Source organism: Salvia splendens, chromosome 2 (assembly GCF_004379255.2).
Source record: "Salvia splendens isolate huo1 chromosome 2, SspV2, whole genome shotgun sequence".
Taxonomy (NCBI): Eukaryota; Viridiplantae; Streptophyta; class Magnoliopsida; order Lamiales; family Lamiaceae; genus Salvia; species Salvia splendens.
Window position 1 is genome coordinate 29381481 of NC_056033.1, and position 18912 is coordinate 29400392.

Consider the following 18912-nt stretch of genomic DNA (forward strand, 5'->3'; position numbering starts at 1 on the left):
CCTTAGTTAAGGAATGGAGTAAAAAAGTACAGTGGGACCCGCAAATAGTAGTTTAAGGAACGGTTTAGGAACGGTGGGGGAACAGCGTTGTGGATGGCCATACAAATGATATGGTCCCGCTGTTCTACGTTAGGAGACATACTTGCGTTTCTACACTCATTTTATAAAAATGATAATAAATAGTTACAGTGGAGAAATGGTAAAATAAGAGAGAGAATAATGTAGAGGTGCAGAAACGCAAGTGTGACTCCTAATGTGCGACGGAAGGAGTATTTATTTTGCGCACGAGATATATGAAAATGATATTTATTGAATATAAAAGTAAGTAAGATAGAATAAATTAAGAAAAAATAAATTTTTAATAAAAGTGATACATTGATCACTTATATTTGGACATAGAAAAAGAAATATCAATTATTTATAGTCTAACAAGTAAATAGTATTTTATTCTAAATTGAATTTACTTGAATGAGTGAGTGAGATGTCAAGTAGGACTAATAGTAAAACTAATAAAATTGGAATATAATAGTTTCCGTTCCATATAAACAAGTCATATTTCTTTTTTTTTATGTATGGGCTTCACTATCAACTTTGCGTTAAAACTTCAAATAATTCTAAATGATTTATTTTTATAGGACGAAGAGAGTATGTAATGATAGATGGATGAAAAAGAAAATATTAAATATTTAATGACAGAATGCATCACAACGTGATTACATGAGTAGATATTTGTGTGCGCGTTCCTCAGACAACAATTTGATGAAAAGATTAAAATGAAAAATAATTATTATTTGAATTAATCCCACTTGAGCTTATCAAGTAGCTTAACAAGAATTTTTTTGTTTGTTTTAGTTCAGAAGTAATCTCTCCAATCTTTGTCCTACGTTAAATATGGCAAGGTTATGCGTTTCAACTAATTAATGTTACCGTGTTGATATTTTTAATATACTGAATTGATAAGTTAGCAACTTAAATAGTTAGCAATAGAACGCATCCCTTCCACTTTATTCATATACATACATATATTCTCTATATCTAATCCTATAAATTTCAGATTTTCCAATTTCAAATCTCAAATCTCAAATCTCAAATCAATCGACCTACAATATTTAAATATAACTAAAGCCCATAGTTGATCTTGCCGATGCAAACATTATTATGGCCTTCAACTTCATCAAATAAAATAAATTAATAAGTGGCCTCTTAAACAGGATAAAACCAATGGCATTTAATAAATTTTATTGATATAGTCAAGGGTTGAACAAGTTTTAATCTTTCTGGTACACCAAATTATAGATCCTATCATCTCCACGGTTTATGTAAATCGTTTCACCTTCATTTCGTTTCATTTATTGTAAAGGCATCTCATGCTGAGAAATCACAATCTTAATAAACAAAACATGTAATCAAATTGAAGAAAATAGATTTAAAGTGATAACATACCACCAAAATACACCATTAGATCTTTGAATCGGATGGCTCACAGCCTGCCACGTGGCAAACGAATTTATTTATAAAAAAATGTGTTTCCAGCGTGAAAGGCAGATGGGGAATTCACAATCTCCGCGGTTATTTTGTATCCTTAATTGAGGTATCCAGTAACCGCAGCCCAAAGCATAGGGCCGTTATATCACTCAATTGGGCTTTGATCCTTTACGAAGCCCACTTCCAAACATAACATATCCAATCGCATGGCCCAAAACGGCCGCAATAAACACACCACCGTTATACGACATCACGGCCAACATCACTAAATACGAAAAACCGGCCCGAATAGCATGAAACCCGGCCTGAAAGAAAATTGCCGCTGCCCGGTTCGAACCCGGTTTGACCAAATTGAGGTTCGACAAAAACTCAGCAAAAATGGCCAAGGCGAACACAAAAACAAGAGAAACCGCATACATGCCGGGTTTGTTATCGGGCCAACCCGGAAACAGGAATTGGGCCTCTTTGCCCCAATAAAAGGCCATGTGAAACGGGTGATAGCGGTGGACGTGGGCGGCCGGCGGCGGGGCGGATTGCATGATGTTATGATGAAGAGCTAGAGGTTTTAGCTCCATACCTAAAGATTAAATGATAAAATAAATGGTTTTTGGTGATATGAGTTTGTGAACAAATTGGACTTAAATAAGTGATGGGAAATGCATTGTCTTAAGATTTTATTCTAACTTGTTTGTGGAAAAAGCAAAAGTTGGAACATTTTCTTTTCAGGTATTTTCAGGGAATATTGCATGTTGCTATGCTGCAAGCAATCTTGTTCGATCTACAAATTCTACAAAAGTAATCTTGTGTTTTTAACCATGATGATAATTTTACTAATGAAAAATTTGGAAATTGCATAAGGTTTTAATGCAAAAATTGGCAAAATAAGAGATTAATAGAAAAAAATGTGTAAAGTAAAAGAAAAAGAAAAAAATTAATGAAATTAATGTTAATGTATCGTGGGGTTCATTTCCTATTGCAAGTCTCAGGGGGAGAAACACAAATGGGGCTGGCTACATTGGGCCCAACGAGCCATCTGAGCCGTCGATCTCGATATCCTCTCTTTTTCACCCTCCATCAGATCCCTTGCAACCTTCTCCACAACCGATCGGTCACACAAGCAGTTCATATCCAGCCCCAACCCCCACACCTCTCATTCACTTGTTGCTCCGCTACAATGGGCCGACAAATCATCGGCTTCCCTGCCCAAACACTCTCCAGAATCGAGTTCTACCCACAGTGCGTCAGAAACCCACCCACCACATCATGGGCCAGAATCTCCTCCTGCGGGGCCCAGCCCACAATCCTGCCCCGCTCTGATCTCAAATCATCGGGGATTGTACCCGACCCGTTTTCATCCCGTATTAAATCAGGACGTATAGCCCACATGAAGGGAATCTCAATATTCACCAATCAGTGTCAAAACTCCATCAATTCGTCACGGTACAGCGATACGACGCTGCCGGGGCTGACGTATAAGAGCATCCACTATAAGGTGGACACTTCCAATAGCCCCGCCACTTTTTTTGTCCACAGCCACTTCGTATTTTTCCGCGCCCACAAAAAAAAGTGTCCGCAGCAATAGTGGACATTTTTTAGCCATTTTTCACTTTAATTTTTTATTTTTATATTTTAATTCAATTATAATTAAAATTATCGGACTACACATAATTAGAAAAAATGGCTATAATTAATTAAATTAAAATTGAACACTAAATTTTCGTCGTATTAAAGTAATGGAAAAATTATACAACGAAAATTTAATCTATAGAAAATCACATATGTTCTTCACGCTGCGCCCCCTCCCCTACGTGCCCATACCTATTCAATAAAATCGGTCTGGAGTGTGGCATGTGTTGTGCTCCTGCGTGCGCATATCAGTGAAACGTTGGAGCAAATATTCATTACTACGTGGTACACCCATCTGTATCGGCACGGAGGCAACACCGTGACTTGAACTTGCACCATCTTCCGGTGCCCAGCGCTTTGCAGCAAATCCTTCATCTTCTATTATCATATTGTGCAATATGATATATGTTAACATAATATTCGCGACATCATCTTCGTGCCAATTTTGTGTCGGGCACAGTATAATGGCCCATCGCGCTTGGATCACACTAAAAGCTCGCTCAAAATCCTTCCTAGCAGCCTCTTGTTTTCGCGCAAAATATTATTTCTTCGGTCCAACCGGTTGGCGAACTGTCTTGACGAATACGGGCCAACGAGGGTATATCCCATCTGCCAAATAGTATCTCCCGTGGTACTGCGTTCCGTTGGCTACGAGATGATTTCTGGACCCTCCCCCCGTCGCTCATCATTGAAGAGAGGCGATGACTGCAGAACATTGATGTTGTTGTTCGAACCTGCAACACCGAAATACGCATGCCAGATCCGCAAACTGTAGTCAGCAACGGCTTCCAGAATCATCGATGGACCTTTGACTTTGAAACCAGTAGTGAACTGGCCTTTCCACGCCACTGGGCACTTTTTCCCCTCCCAATGCATGCAATCGATGCTTCCTAACATCCCTGGGAAATCGTGCACCGAACCGTGCATATCTAGCAGTCTCTGGCACTCATTAGAGGTTGGCTTTCGTAGGAACTCCGGACCAAAGATTTCTCGGATCCCCTTACAAAACTGCCTGAGCACCGTTAGGCTAGTCGTATCACCCATCTGTAGGTATTCGTCGAACATATCAGTCGGTTCGGCATAAGCAAGCTGTCTAATTGCAGCGGTGCATTTCTGAAAAGTAGACAGCCCGATCCGGCCAGTGCAATCACTCCGGAGGGTGAAGCACCTGTACCGCTCCGCCAAATTCGTCGTTATATGGGTGAAGAGCCGTTGAGACATTCTGAAACGTCGACGGAAAATCTCAGGTGGGTAACGGGGGTTATCCACAAAGTAGTCTGCCATTAGCCGCTGGTGCGCTCCGCTATGGTCTCGTTGGATGGTCCGACGATGAGTAATCGCATGAGGGAGAGCGGCCTCCGCTAATTCTGCCGCCCACGCCGCATCCTCCTCGTCGGCTTCCCTCTGCACCTCTTGAATCAGAGAATTCAACGCGTCATTCCACAAACCGTCCATTTTTAATACCAATGGAATCCACAAATTTTAGTGAGAGAAAGTATGAATAAAGAGTTGGAATGGTGTAAAAATAATGAGGGAAATGGGGTAAATTAAATAAATTTTAAAAAAAGCAAAAAAAAACAAAAATTGCCCGCCCCCTACCGGCGCGCCTGTCGGCGCGGCGCACCGCGCCCGGCTCGTCCTCGGCGCCTTGTCGCCTATCGCCCTTCCGCCCCAAAAAAAGCGTCCGCACCGGGGCGGACGCTTCTCTCGCTATAGTTAGCCACGGCAGCGGTTCCGGGGCAGCCGGCGCGCCGCCCCTATAGTGGATGCTCTAAGACCAATCCGGAAGGCTGGGAATCGAGCCACTTGATGCAGGATTTGTCGATCTGGAGTGGAGTGGGCCGATTGTGTAAACTATGGGGAAGATGGAGTGGAGGCGGGAGATGAATGGCGCTTCGAGGGAGTCGAAGGTGTTGAGAATGAGAGCGGAGGCGTTGCGCATTTTGGAGGTTTGATTGATGAATAATTGGAGAATTTGGTTGTGCGGGTCTAATCTGCATATGCTAGGAAGATCGCGGCGTTGTAGGATTTTCTCTAAACTGGGAATGCAACAGACTTTCCTCTCCAATTAGTGCAATAATCGGAAATAAAATCTTCAAATGCTATGAAAACGTAGGAAAATAATGTGAAATTAAAATTACCTGCAACAACAGGAATTTCACCCTCTTGGATGAGGTTCTCGAGGTGAAAGTAAGTCCAAGTCGAAGTAGCACTGTAAGTCCTAAAAGCAATCGCCGGAATCCCGTGCTCCACCGCCACGTCAACGGCAAACGACATGATCCAGTTGAAAATTACACACGTCGGCGCGTGAGTCATAGACGCGATCAAGTCTTTGAAAATCGGTTTGTCGGCGGTGCTAGTGGAGATCAATAGATCTAGAATAGAAGGACCGCTTCGCGGATTATCCGGCGGCAGTCCGTCGTGGATGGACAGAAAATTGATCCCAGGGCTGCAGCGGCGGACGTCGAGAAGTGTTAGCCCATGTATAGAAAGCACTCAAGCTATGCACTGTGATGCAATCTCAACTTCTCTAAATCAAGATGCGATGTATGGGAACACTATCACCGCAGTTGTAACAGAAGATCAGCTACGTCATAATGCTAGCTGGAAGGAAGTTATCCTTGGCAATTGCCGTACTCAACACACACACAAAGCGTGATCAAATCACAACAGCATTTACTAGAGGATTTTGTGTGGCATCATTTCTAGATCCTTCTCTTGTTAGCTATATATATCAGATTAAGCATGATGTAATTATCGAAAAATAACTCATAAACAGAATAGTTCATTCTCTCTCATGCTTTACAATATTGCTCTGCAATCTTTCCTCTTATGGCTTTTGTTGTATTTCCTTTATGGTATCAGAGCATAGGTTCATCCTAGGATCTGTACCCCTTTTGTTGTTTTCTTTCCATTTTTTTTTAATGGTAGGAAGTAGTAATTCTGAAAACTCTCTTTCTGATGGGATTGCCTCGCAGGCTTCATATTCAATCTCTGTTTTGACCGAGAGTCATCCAATCGGTATCAAGCTTACCGAATCAAATTATTTAGTTTGGAAGCAGCAGATTATGGCTATCATTCGTGGTTTTGAGCTTGAATCGTATCTGTCCGGAGATGATATTCCTCCTTGCCTTGTTGTTGTGCCTGGATCTACACTCTTGCATCCAAATCCAGATTTTTTGGAGTGGAGACGCCAAGATCAGTTGCTCACATCGTGGATCCAGTCGTCTCTAACTGAGAGCATTATGGTGCTCGTTGTTGGTTTGATGACGAGCGAGGAAATTTGGAAGGCATTGGAGATTAATTTTGCAGGCCAATCGAAAGCGAAAGTGATGCAATATTGTATGTTCTTGGTGGATTGGATGCTAAGTATGACCCTGTCATGGTTGCTATTACCACGAAGTCTGTGGGGTTGAAAATGCAGGATGTTGTTGGTCATTTGTTGAGTTTTGAGTCCAGGCTCGACCGATCTAGCTCGACATTAATTAACATAGATGGTTATCCTCCTTTTGCTCATGTAGCCATTTCCTCTTGATTTAAACAAGAACCACTATTTTTAGCGTGGGCAAGGCATTCATGGAGGTAGAGGTCATAGAGGAGGTCGATGTGGGAATTTTCGTGGCAGAATGGGCAATGGACGACTGGTCTGTCAGCTTTGTCAAAAGCATGGTCATGCGGCTTACAAATGTTGGTATCGATTTGAACAATCGTTTATGCCTCAACCTAACTTCTCAAATAGGAAGCAGTCGCAGCAGCCGCAATACCTTCCACACAACAGTTCTCCCTCTCTTGGTCATCCCAGTGCTCATATCATGCAAGGCGGAGGTCCATCTATCTCATATGCTCCCTCAGAGAGTCATTCTAATGCGGTTTTCCCTACTGCTTGGTATCCAGATTCAGGTGCAACGCACCATATTTCAAGTGATCTATCAAATCTGAACAGTGCTTCAGAATACTTTGGAGGTACTTCTCTTCACCTTGGTAATGATTTTGGTGTTCCTATCTCTCATATTGGTGAATCTTTAATGAGTAATGCATCTGATGCTTCTTCATCCCGATCTTTCATCTTAAAAATCTACTACATGTTCCTTCAGTCTCTAAAAACCTACTTAGTGTCTCTCATTTTGCTCATGATAACCATGTCTACTTTGAGTTTCATCCATCATTTTGCCTTGTGAGAGATCAGGTCTCCAAGGAAATCCTGCTGCGGGGCTTCCTTGACAATGGATTGTACAAATTTCTCCTCCACAAGTCTATCTCTCCTGCTAATTCAATCAAGAGCTAGCCTAGTGCCTGCTCAGCAGCTCTGTCTGCTCCTTCAGCTTTTCTTTCCACTTGTAAAGATAGCTTAGATCTTTGGCATCAAAGATTAGGTCATTGTGCCTATCCTGTTGTTAAAAGGGTTCTACTAAGCTGTAATATTCCATATTCAGTAGTGAAATCATCTTCCTTGTGCCATTCTTGTTATGTCTCTAAGAGTCATTGATTACCATACACTGCCTCAATTTCTCACTCTACTGCTCCACTTGAATTAATTCATTCAGACTTATGGGGACCAGCTCCCGTTGTTTCTAGAAATGGATATAGGTATTATGTGAACTTTATTGATAATTTTAGTAGGTTCACATGGATCTATCTTCTCAAAACCAAGGATGAACTCATCACTACTTTTCGCCACTTTAAAGTTCTTGTTGAGAATCAGTTTTTTTCCAAAATAAAATCCTTGCAAAGTGATTGGGGTGGTGAGTATATAGGGCTGGTGAGTTTTCTTCACAAAGAGGGTATCCATCATCGTGTGTCTTGTCCCTACACACCTCAACAAAATGGTTTGGCCGAGAGAAAGCATAGACATATAGTGGAGATGGGATTAGCTCTTATCAGTCAGTCTGGATTATCTGTGTCATTTTGGGATGATTCTTTTCCTACTGCTGTGTTTCTCATTAATAGATTACCATCTCTACACACCAATTCCTCTTCACCATATGAGATTCTATATAAAGCTAAGCCCAACTATATCGAACTCAAATCGTTTGGGTGTCTGTGTTATCCATATTTGAGGCCTTATAATAAATCTAAACTGGATTTCAGATCTGATGCTTGTGTCTTCATTGGGTATAGTTCATCTCACAAGGGTTACATGGCTTTACTGCCATCTGGTAAAGTTGTTATCAGTCGGGACATTCAGTTTGATGAGTTCATATTTCCCTTCAAATCTAAATCCCAAACCCCATCTCCTCCTACATCTTCGGGTTCAGATGGATCTTCTTTATCTCCTGCTCATATTGCTTTCTTACCTCCTGCTCCTACCTTCTCTACTTCAAATTACTCACCCACTCCTTCCATCCATGAAGCATATCTCATGTTTTCCCCGATCATCCTACAACACCGGTCTCCCCTGCTCCTCCTAATCTTCCAACTTCACATGTCTCACCTACTTCCCTTGATCATTCTTCTCCTATCTCATCTCCTTCTCAATTTCCTTTCCAAGATGTATCTGAAACTTCTTCATGCAGTGTTGATTCAACTCCTCTTGTGCCCTTATTAGGGATTCACCATATGATTACCAGGGCTAAGAATTTTCAAGCCAAAACTTCATCTCATTTCTAAAAAGGATGATGCTAAGAAGGATGATGAACTTTGTTTTCTCATTCCTCAATCTGCCAAAATTGCTTTAGCTATTCCGGTTTGGAAGTGTGCTATGATAGAGGAGTTTCTTGCATTGCTTCGAAATAAAACATGGACTCTCTATTATTTGCCCCCGGGTAAAAATCTCATTGGTTGCACTTGGGTTTTTAGACTAAAAACACACACTGATGGTTCTATAGCAAGACATAAGGCTCGGCTTGTTGCTCAAGGCTTCTCTTAAGAAGCTGGCTTCGATTTCCTTGAAACATTCAGTCCGGTGGTTAAGCCCAACACCATCAGGCTTCTCTTGAGTCTTGCTGTTACTTATAAATGGCCTATTCGACATCTTGATGTCAATAATGCCTTCCTAAATGGTGATCTCGAGGATGAGATTTATATGAAACAACCACCCGGATTTGAGCAAGGCTCTCCTGGCATGGTTTGCAAATTGTCTAAGGCTCTTTATGGTCTAAAGCAGGCATCTTGATCTTGATTTTTAACCATCCATTCTGCCCTTATTGCTCTTGGTTTCACTCAGTCAAAGGCTGATCACTCACTCTTCTTTCTCACCACCAACTCTGAAGTTATTTATTTGCTTTTGTACGTTGATGACATGCTCATCACTGAGAATTCCGTTTCTGCTATTCAATGGGTGATTTCTCAGCCTAATGACAGTTTTTCACTTAAAGATCTTGGTGAAGTTACTCACTTTCTTGGCATTGAGGTTGCCAAAACTGCTCAGGGCCTACACTTATCTCAAGGTGCTTATATCAGAGATCTCCTGCACCGTGTAAAAATGGACGATGCTAAACCATATCCCACTCCTATGATCTCTGATCTCAAGCTCAGTGATAGGAGGGAAAAGATGAGACTATGACTCTGTGTGTGTGTGTGTCAACTGGCCAGGAGGGTACCTAGACCTAGCTGTGTCGTTGGGTCTGTGTCTATCTTCCCTATCAACAAAAAAAATACCTCAACCCACTTCTACTGGCTAGTATAGTGGAGTAAGGGTCGAATCCCACAGAGATGGATGTAGGCGAGATACACTTGCGATGACATTCTGGGAGCGGTTGGTTAGCTACCACGCTTTTTTGGGGTTGAGTTTTACCTAGTAGGAAAATGAAATGGAACCTATACCCCTCCTGACCAGTAGGTCAGGGTGGGCTCTAAATGCTGCGTGCTAAAAGAAATTAAAGTGCGTGTGTAAATTAGGGTACGAGTGTGCATGTGAGAAGCTACTAGACGAAACTTACTAAAAATGGCTAGACAAAAGGTAAAGAGAATCAAAGGACATGCTGGCAGACTGTCTCCTGGGTGTGCAGAAAAGCTGAAAATGTGCAAGTACAAAAGCAAAAAGCAACAAAAGCAACACAAGTGGTCCCATTCTTTGATTGTGACATTATCTTCTTCACCAAGCTAAACAAACAAGATCTAACAAACTCCATTGATGAATGATCAAGCTTGAAAATTCGAAAATGCAATATTTAACCTGAAATCGAGAACGAAAGCTAAGAAAACTGAGATCTACGCAAACTGGTCAGCGGGACAAGGTGACAGAAGCAAGCAGAAACGATTCTCATGCATTTTTGAGGACCTTAACCCGATTAAAACTTGTAAACACTCTAAGAAAACCTTGATCTAACTAAGCAAAGCAGATTCAAGCACTTAAACAACAAAAATCAACGTAAAACTACCAGATCTAGTTACTAGGCAGAAAGAAATAATAAGCAAGCTGAAACATAAAATAAAACCACAATAAACTTCATTGCATTCAAGATTATCACCCAAAAGATGTTTCAACTAAGTAGCTACTGGAATCCAAGTCAAAGGCAGGCAAAAACAAGCTCTTAAACTAAGAAATCTTAAAAACAAAGCAAGTAAAAGATTGTTTGGCTCATCGGAAACTGAAACTGGAGGAATTTCTGGAACTACGGCGGCTGGAATGAATCAGGCATGATGCTCCTGGCCGGCAGGTGGCCGGAATCTTCAAGTCAGGCTGCTGGATTTAGATGGAACTAAAAGCTAGTGGAGCTATTCTCCTCAAAAGTGATGTAGTAGTGATGATAAGTCCTAAGTGAAGTGGTGTGTCGATTCCCCCTTTTCTTTATGTTCAGCTCCTATTTATAGGGTGGCTTGCCCTAATTTCTAGGGCTTTCTCTTCATGTGGAATGACAATTTTGCCCTTCTTTAGATAGGTGATTATTCCAAGCAAGTCCTTCCTTCTCGTGTCCAGCTCTGTAGCATCCATCCTGACCAGTTTCCGTATTTTCTGCTCATACTGACCAGTTTGCACACTCTTCGCAGCTTTTTCACTCGAATTCCTTCTGAACCTTCCCTCCTGATTTAGTACTTCAACCTGCACACTTTAACAACTATTTTGCAGATATTATCCAATAAAGCACCTTATACTGACCAGTAACCAAGGCCTAGAATGCGACTTATCAAACTGCTCACACTTACCACATGCTTGTCCTCAAGCGTGAAGAACAAACATAAAGAAATAAGTCGAATTCTAGCCTGGTTACACCCCTGACCGACCTAAGACTCTAAAACTTGGACGCAAAGAAAAACACATAAACGACGGACAACACACATAAACAGACTCACAAGCACTTAAACACATTGAACGGGCTATATTTTCAACCATCCGTCCCCTTGGAATTAGGTGCAATCCGGCCTTAGACAGCCTTGAACTTCTGCCGCCCCCCTTTTCCTTCCCAGTCAGTATATCTGCTCGTCAAGATCACCCAAACTCTCGGCCAAACACCAGATTCGCTCAGTCGCTCATTCCTCACTAGGGATATTAGGACTGTTTTCTCTCAAAATGCTGAACCACAGATGCTTCGGACTCAGATCTCACGTGCGGCTCCTGAAGGGCTTTAAGGTTTGTAACGGGGCTATTGGTTTGTAGTGTATGGGGTAGATGTTCCTAAGGCTCTAAGGTTCAAAAACTACTACTTTATTTCGATGTGGGGGAACTGTGTGCATTTGAGCTCTTGGCTGTTGCTTCTCTTTGGCTGGACGTTTTCTGATATTGGACTCCAACTGGTCAGTAGCTTCTTTGTGGCTTCGCCACCCTTATTCCTTCTTCTTTCTTTTTGTGGTCAAGTGTTTTTGACCATTTTCTTCAACATTTCTTTATGTGGCTTCGCCACCCTTATTCCTTCTTATATTTTTTTGGACCTGGAATTTCTCCTGATCGATTTTCTCATTCCTTCTCGATTTCTTTTTCTAGTTGTTTTTTTTCTTGTATGTCCTCCTGGCCAGTCGCCTTCTTGCCTTATGCCTCGCACACACAGTCCCAGTGGCTAGTGGGTTATATATCTGGGTATAGATTTGGCTAGAAAGAGGGGTTCTAAAGGATGGTTTTTTTTTTTTAAAGATGGGGGGTTTCCTACTGCCTTCAGGACTTGCTACACGCAGTCACCTTACCCTAGGCATCATGTGGCAGGCACTCTTTTCTTTTCTAAATTGGTGGAAAGTGGTTTCACTTAGGCTTATAACTCACAATTTAAGAGGGCTTTTGTATCTGGCTCTAAGGATGAGTTTTTCTCTCATACTTGCGTCATCTATACTGACTAGGAGATACTAAGGGGGGTGGTTTCCATTGTCCAGCATGCCTTATCTCCCTCAATTCCCCTCACCGTCAGTTTGAGGCAGTTGAGTTTTAAGCCCGTGTTTTAACACATGTCCTAAAAAAACAAAACTTAACCTAAACTGACTTACTAGGGACTGACACAACACATGACAACACATATATACAATTATACTGGCCATTATCTCCTCCTCCCACTTCATCCTTGCTTGCCTTCACGCAAGTTTAGTGAAGTGGAAAACAGGATGACCAGTATCCAACACATAGAAACACAAAAGACCAGAAAGCACATAATACATGGAAAACATATTATATATGAAACTTCTCACACTTAGACTATGTAATAGGCTAAGTGGGAGAAGAATAACGAACATAGAGAACACATAGACAATGTGGAACAAGAACTAATATGCAAAACATACTATGTCAACAAAAACTTCTCACACTTAGACTATGCAATAGGCTAAGTGGGAGAAGGTATAGGACTCACATAAAAAAACACAAAACAAAGACAACTTCTAAACATCCTAAACACATATAAAGTTGTAAACCCTCTTCTTCTCACACTTAGACTATGGAATAGACTAAGTGTTATGAATGAGGGTATACGCATGCTAAAACATGTACAAAAAAAATAACACAACTAGAAAAAAAACTCAAGTTTACTGAAAATAAAAAGAAAGCTAACTGGTCAGTTGGTAGGGTCGGTCATCTTCTCCTTTGGATCCTCTCTGGTTAGGAGCCTTGTGCAGTTTCCTTCTCGGGTTCCTTTGTTGGTACACATCAGGGTGTCACTCTTTTTCTTATGATTCTTGAAAGTCCCCTTGATTTTCCTCTTTTCCATGGGCCGCAGATGATGGTTGCTGGGGACCTTGCTCCCGATCAGTTTGGGCACTTGTCCCAGCTTCTTGATCATAATGGCCGATAGGACCACCCTGGGCTTCTTGGTCTCCTTCTTTTGCTTTGCTGCCCCATTGTCTTTCCTCTTTCTTTCTTGGTTGCATTTTCCTTCTTTGTCTTGATTTTCCTGTAAGTCAGTTTCTGGTACTGGTGTCTCTTTCTGGGTAGCAGGGATGGCAAGTGGATTGTCGATGTTGGCCTCCTGTACTGGCTGGGCGAAAGTAGCAGTCGGGTTCTCCCCAGGTTTTGTAGGAAAACCCCATTCTTGGATAGTAAGGGTCGATGACGGATGTCCAGCAACAGTTGTAGTATGTTTTGGATCCTCCCTAGGTTTTGCAGAAGGTCCACTATCTTCCTGGCCAGTATCAGTGTCCTTGCTCTTCTTTTTGTTGCAAGGATTCTTGTCCTCCTTGTTTGAGATCTCTACAAGATCATGAACCTTGCTGGCCCCCTTCTTTTTCTCAATCCTACGCCCGATGATTCGCCTCGATGCGCGCTTCATCCCTTGTTTTCTCTCTGCATTCTTCTCGGCCAGTAGGTGAGCCCAAGTGGCTCTAGCGAATCTTGACTTCCGACAAATAGTCTCTTCAATATCCTCTTCATCAGGTTCTTTGGTGGCTTCCCTTGAACTCTCTTCCAGACCCTGGTTGATTTGAGGTTCAGCAACTGGTTCAGTTTTATCAGGACCACTCCTCTTGATCAGTATGTCCTCCATATCCTTCGTCTTGCTTGATTCCCCAAATAACTCATTCCCTTCAAGCTCCTTGTAGGATGTTCTTGACCACAATGTCACCTTGCTAACATTAGGCTTGTCATGTATGTGCACCATAACTGGGAGCCTTTCCGCATTCCCACAAATCTCATTCATCGAACTGGCCAGGTAGGACAGTTGCTTATTCAACATGTCCATATTTTCTTTATGCTCTTTCTGGGCGTTTTGCATGCCTTGCACCACTTCATTATTTGACTGAAATTCACTCCTCATGGTTTGTTGGTAAGCAAGCATCTCTCCCATCATCTCTTCCATAGATCTTTCTGACTTGTTTTGGTGTGGGAAATGGTTAGGGTTTTGCTGATGGTGGGGATTATACTGGGTGTTAGGGTATGGGTGGTAGGAATAGTTTGGCTGATTTTGATGAGAGGGGTACTGGCCGAATTGGTTAGAGTTGTGGGATTGACTGTGATTGGGATTCAGGTGGTGTTGGTAGGGATATTGCTGGTGATGGGAGTTATACTGGCCGTTGGGATACGACTGGTAGTATGGATGGTTTTGGTTGTAGGGGTAGTTTGGCTGATTTCGGTATGAAGGGTACTGACTGAACTGGTTGGGGTAGTGATGCTGGTTAGGGTTAGAGTTTTGGTTTTGTGGGTTTTGGTTTTGGGGTTGTTGGTTCCTTCCTGACCAGTTAAACTGGTGGTCAGGGTTTGCTAGGCCACGGTTTGGGTTTTGGTTCGGATGGGAGTTATATTGGTTCTGACCTTGACCTTGGTTTTGATTCTAGTTCCCATCTCCCCAACGAAAGTTCGGGTGATCCCTCCATGGTGCATCCCGTTGCCTACCCTGGATCCAATTCCCACTTGAATTAAAGTAGCCGGCAGCATTGACCTGCTCCATACTGGCCAAGTCGTTTGGCTGATCATAGGTCAACCCTTGATTCCCTTGCTTTGCACCCTTGTAGCTCCCAGTTGAGGAAGGTGGTGGAGTGTTTTTCTCAATTGCACTTAGAAGTGTCTTCTTCAACTCCTCCATCTTCAAATCCATCTTCTGTTCAAGCTTCTGCTCCTGATCAGTAAACGAGGCACTTGCAACCCTTTCTCGGCTGTATCCATCCCTTGAATTGTCGTACTCCTTCTTTGCACTCAGTAGCTTCCCTAGGACCCTCTTCGCTTCGCTGACCCGTAGTTGCGTGAAGCTTCCTCCGGACGATGAGTTTACAAGATCCTTGGTTGCCTTGTTCATCCCCTCATAGAAGGTATGGTGTATCTCAATATCCGTCATGCGATGGTTCGGACATGCATCCAACAGACCCATGTATCTTGACCAGTACTGAGTAAGGGTCTCATCATAACTTTGTGTAACTCCTAGAATTTTTTCTCTTAGTGCGCTTGTCCCGGCCGCTGGGAAGAACTGATCCAAGAACATCATCTTGAAGTCAGACCAGGTTCTGATACAATTTGGTGGCAGCCTCTTGAACCAAGTATTCGCCTCCCCTTTAAGGGCAAGGGGAAGGGCCTTCAGTCTGTAATCATTTTCGCTCGACCCCGCTGGCCGCTTTTGAGCCTTGCAGATTTTGCAAAATTCATGCAAGAACTCGTATGGGTTGTCACAACTCCTCCCCAAGAACACAGGCAGGACGGCCAAAATACGAGGCTTCACGTAGACTGCTTCTTGTCCTAGGGTCATGACGATTGCTTGCGGTGGTTCACCATCCAAGTGGGCGTACAATGAGCTTATCTCGGGATCATCTTCCTGGTCGTCAGCCATGTTGGCTTTCTCATCTTCAGCTGCGGATATTGATTCCGGTTCACTCTTGATGGCTGTGTCGCGATCCTCCTCATCGCTCGCATCCAAGTCAACAGGCAAGGCAGTGGTTAATTCTGAATGAGTGGTGACTGGATTCACCCCTTCTTCCTTTGGCCAGTTGGACTCAGTTTCATTTAACTGCGGAACACAAAAAATAAAGAAAAGTTTATCTACAATATTTACACCAAAATTCTTAACAAAACTCCTCATAAACTAATAAACAAAAGAAAAGAAAAATAATTAACTATATGTACACCAAAATGTCATGCAACAAATGTATGCAAAAACGCCATCCATCCCCGGCAACGGCCCCATTTGATAGGAGGGAAAAGATGAGACTATGACTCTGTGTGTGTGTGTCAACTGGCCAGGAGGGTACCTAGACCTAGCTGTGTCGTTGGGTCTGTGTCTATCTTCCCTATCAACAAAAAAAATACCTCAACCCACTTCTACTGGCTAGTATAGTGGAGTAAGGGTCGAATCCCACAGAGATGGATGTAGGCGAGATACACTTGCGATGACATTCTGGGAGCGGTTGGTTAGCTACCACGCTTTTTTGGGGTTGAGTTTTACCTAGTAGGAAAATGAAATGGAACCTATACCCCTCCTGGCCAGTAGGTCAGGGTGGGCTCTAAATGCTCCGTGCTAAAAGAAATTAAAGTGCGTGTGTAAATTAGGGTACGAGTGTGCATGTGAGAAGCTACTAGACGAAACTTACTAAAAATGGCTAGACAAAAGGTAAAGAGAATCAAAGGACATGCTGGCAGACTGTCTCCTGGGTGTGCAGAAAAGCTGAAAATGTGCAAGTACAAAAGCAAAAAGCAACAAAAGCAACACAAGTGGTCCCATTCTTTGATTATGACATTATCTTCTTCACCAAGCTAAACAAACAAGATCTAACAAACTCCATTGATGAATGATCAAGCTTGAAAATTCGAAAATGCAATATTTAACCTGAAATCGAGAACGAAAGCTAAGAAAACTGAGATCTACGCAAACTGGTCAGCGGGACAAGGTGACAGAAGCAAGCAGAAACGATTCTCATGCATTTTTGAGGACCTTAACCCGATTAAAACTTGTAAACACTCTAAGAAAACCTTGATCTAACTAAGCAAAGCAGATTCAAGCACTTAAACAACAAAAATCAACGTAAAACTACCAGATCTAGTTACTAGGCAGAAAGAAATAATAAGCAAGCTGAAACATAAAATAAAACCACAATAAACTTCATTGCATTCAAGATTATCACCCAAAAGATGTTTCAACTAAGTAGCTACTGGAATCCAAGTCAAAGGCAGGCAAAAACAAGCTCTTAAACTAAGAAATCTTAAAAACAAAGCAAGTAAAAGATTGTTTGGCTCATCGGAAACTGAAACTGGAGGAATTTCTGGAACTACGGCGGCTGGAATGAATCAGGCATGATGCTCCTGGCCGGCAGGTGGCCGGAATCTTCAAGTCAGGCTGCTGGATTTAGATGGAACTAAAAGCTAGTGGAGCTATTCTCCTCAAAAGTGATGTAGTAGTGATGATAAGTCCTAAGTGAAGTGGTGTGTCGATTCCCCCTTTTCTTTATGTTCAGCTCCTATTTATAGGGTGGCTTGCCCTAATTTCTAGGGCTTTCTCTTCATGTGGAATGACAATTTTGCCCTTCTTTAGATAGGTGATTATTCCAAGCAAGTCCTTCCTTCTCGTGTCCAGCTCTGTAGCATCCATCTTGACCAGTTTGCGTATTTTCTGCTCATACTGACCAGTTTGCACACTCTTCGCAGCTTTTTCACTCGAATTCCTTCTGAACCTTCCCTCCTGATTTAGTACTTCAACCTGCACACTTTAACAACTATTTTGCAGATATTATCCAATAAAGCACCTTATACTGACCAGTAACCAAGGCCTAGAATGCGACTTATCACTCAGCAAAGATGAAGGTGAGCCTACTATTGATGGCATATTGTATCGAAGTGTAGTGGGTGCTCTGCAATATGTTACTATCACTCGGCCTGAATTGAGTTTTTCAGTTAATAAAGTCAGTCAATATATGGCTTGCCCTTTGGATACTCATTGGAAGGTTGTCAAAAGGATTCTCAGATACTTAGCTGGTCCGACTGATTTTGGCCTTCACATTCAGCCTACTTCTTTCAATATGACTGGTTTCTCTGACTTTGATTGGGCTTCAGATGTTGATGATAGACGCTCTACTTCAGGTTATTGTGTGTACTTTGGGCAGAACTTGATCTCGTGGTGTGCTAAGAAGCAAAAGGTGGTCTCTAGGTCCAACACTGAGGCTGAATACAGGAGCCTTGCTCTTGTTGTTTCTGAAATTTCATGGCCCCACTCCCTTATTGTTGAACTTGGCCTCAAGTTATCTGCTTGCCTTGTTGTTTTGGTGGATAATCTCAGCACCATATCATTGGCTTCGAATCCAGTTCTACATTCGCGAGCTAAACACATTGAGCTCGACATGCATTTTGTAAGGGATAAAGTCACAGCCAAAGAGATTGATTTAAGACATGTTCCTTCATCTGATCAAGTGGCAGATGTATTAACCAAACCTCTTAGCAATAAATTCTTCACGAGGCTCCGAAACAAACTCGGAGTTTGCTCCTTAGCCTCCCTCGAAATGAGGAGAGGTGTTAGCCCATGTATAGAAAGCACTCAAGCTATGCACTGTAATGCAAGCTCAACTTCTCTGAATCAAGATGCGATGTATGGGAACACTATCACCGCAGCTGTATCAGAAGATCAGCCACGTCATAATGCTAGCTGGAAGGAAGTTCTCCTTGGCAATTGTCGTGCTCAACACACACACAAAGCGTGATCAAATCACAACATTCACTAGAGGATTTTGTGTGGCATCATTTCTAGATCCTTCTCTTGTTAGCTATATATATCAGATCAAGCATGAAGTAATATAAAAAAATAAATCATAAGCAGAATAGTTCATTCTCTCTCATGCTTTACAATATTGCTATGCAATCTTTCCTCTTATGGCTTTTGCTGTATTTCCTTTAAGAAGGAGGTGGTGGCTCTGCTCATTGTTAACGAAGGAGACGGTCAAACCGGCTCGGCTCAGATGCTCGGCTAACATCAGCATCGGCTTGATGTGGCCCACTGCTGGGAACGGTAGGATCACCACATGTGGAGGTACATCCATTTCATA

General features: G+C 42.3%; 1 pseudogene; it reads right to left on the minus strand.

Moving 5' to 3' along the window:
- Nucleotides 1–1634: 1634 nt before the first annotated feature.
- LOC121777906 lies at nucleotides 1635–18912 on the minus strand (annotated as a pseudogene).